This window comes from Nannobrachium achirus (genome assembly GCF_963921795.1).
Source record: "Nannobrachium achirus genome assembly, chromosome: 13".
Lineage (NCBI taxonomy): Eukaryota > Metazoa > Chordata > Actinopteri > Myctophiformes > Myctophidae > Nannobrachium > Nannobrachium achirus.
The window spans coordinates 56,594,026-56,596,128 of record NC_137833.1 but is presented as its reverse complement, the minus strand read 5'-3'; positions in this window follow the sequence as shown (position 1 = coordinate 56,596,128).

The following is a 2,103-nucleotide window of genomic DNA, read 5'->3' as shown; positions in this document are numbered from 1 at the left end:
ACACAAGCACATGACACAAAAACTGTGTGCAGCCAGTAGCAGTCAGCAAGTTGATGATCAACCACAGTAGCAAATAAAACAAATAATAATGGGCAGCTGCCAGCCAGGCTTACCTTTCAGAAATGAACACGGCAGGCATTACTGTAATGAGCCTCTGAAAATCCTCTTGTATAATCATCCTTGCGGGTTGCGGCTGCACTTGGTTTTGGGTAAATTAATTCCTCTAACTCTGTGTGCCCTTCTCTGGTCCTGCCTGGTAGTGTATGCTCTCCAGCGCTGCTGTCATTGTCAACAGTTTCTTGAGCAGAACATGACGGTGGACACCGTGGACTCACAGCCTGATTATCTTATAGTTAGTCTTTTTGACATGTTTGCTATTTATATTCATTCGCTATTACTACCTGTCAGTGATTCCTGTTTACTTTAGTTCAGACTTGGCGGGTAGTTCAGTGGGTGTGTGTTTACCAGGGCAGGGCTGCTGCTTGGCCATTACGTGGGCCCTCCCCCGAGGCGGCTTCAGAGGCAGTGAGTGGCACATTTATTAGTCTCTCTCTCTCTCTCTCTCTCTCTCTCTCTCTCTCTCTCTCTCTCTCTCTCTCTCTCTCTCTCTCTCTCTCGAGCCAGTGAGTGGCACATTTATTAGCCTCTCTCTCTCTTCAGAGGCAGTGAGTGGCACATTTATTAGCCTCTCTCTCTCTCTCTCTCCAGAGGCAGTGAGTGGCACATTTATTAGTCTCTCTCTCTCTCTCTCTCTCTCTCTCTCTCTCTCTCCAGAGCCAGTGAGTGGCACATTTATTAGCCTCTCTCTCTCTCTCTCTTCAGAGGCAGTGAGTGGCACATTTATTAGCCTCTCTCTCTCTCTCTCTCTCTCTCTCCAGAGGCAGTGAGTGGCACATTTATTAGCCTCTCTCTCTCTCTCTCTCTCTCTCTCTCTCTTCAGAGGCAGTGAGTGGCACATTTATTAGCCTCTCTCTCTCTCTCTCCAGAGGCAGTGAGTGGCACATTTATTAGCCCCTCTCTCTCTCTCTCTCTCTCTCTCTCTCTCTCTCTCTCTCCCTCCAGAGGCAGTGAGTGGCACATTTCTCTCTCTCTCTCTCGCTCTCTCCAGAGGCAGTGAGTGGCACATTTATTAGCCTCTCTCTCTCTCTTCAGAGGCAGTGAGTGGCACATTTATTAGCCTCTCTCTCTCTCTCTTCAGAGGCAGTGAGTGGCACATTTCTCTCTCTCGGCAGTGAGTGGCACATTTATTAGCCTCTCTCTCTCCAGAGGCAGTGAGTGGCACATTTATTAGCCTCTCGCTCTCTTCAGAGGCAGTGAGTGGCACATTTCTCTTCAGAGGCAGTGAGTGGCACATTTTTCTCTCTCTCTCTCTCTCTCTCCAGAGGCAGTGAGTGGCACATTTATTAGCCTCTCTCTCTCTTCAGAGGCAGTGAGTGGCACATCTCTCTCTCTCTCTCTCTCTCTCTCTCTCTCTCTCTCTCTCATCTCTCTCTCTCTCTCTCTCGCCACCTTTATAAAGTGCCGCTCTAGGCAGCTGACTAGTTCGCCTCTATATACGCGCCGGCCCTGCTATTAAACTGTTATAAATGAGATATGACTGCATAAAACCAGAAGTAACCAGGTTCGGCTGCTGAGAGCTCAGTTTGTGTGAATACCAAAGAAAGTGGAGACGGAGTCAGAGTTGCAAGTTAAAATAATATATTCAAAATGTTTTCAGGCAGACAAATAAATCAACATTTGGATCAACATGAAAAATAATAAATGGGGGGCCCTTTAAAGAGTGGTTCTTGGGGAGAGAGCTCAGTTCAGTTCATTGGGATTGGGGCATTGGGATTGGGGCATTGGGATTGGGGCTCAGTGTCTCAGTGAGAGAGACCACAAGGTTATAGATACGTCCTACCAAAAACCTTGGCAGGAGGGGTTCAGAGTTCAGACAGGACAGGGTCCAACAGGGTCGTCCAATGGAGGCTCGCCAGAGCTCGCCAGAGCTCATCACACAAAAAACCTGACCTGTAAAGGCCAGGTGAAATAAATGCAATCAGTCTATTGTACAATATAAAGCTCATTAGCATGCATTAATAAAATAAAAATATACATTTCCTC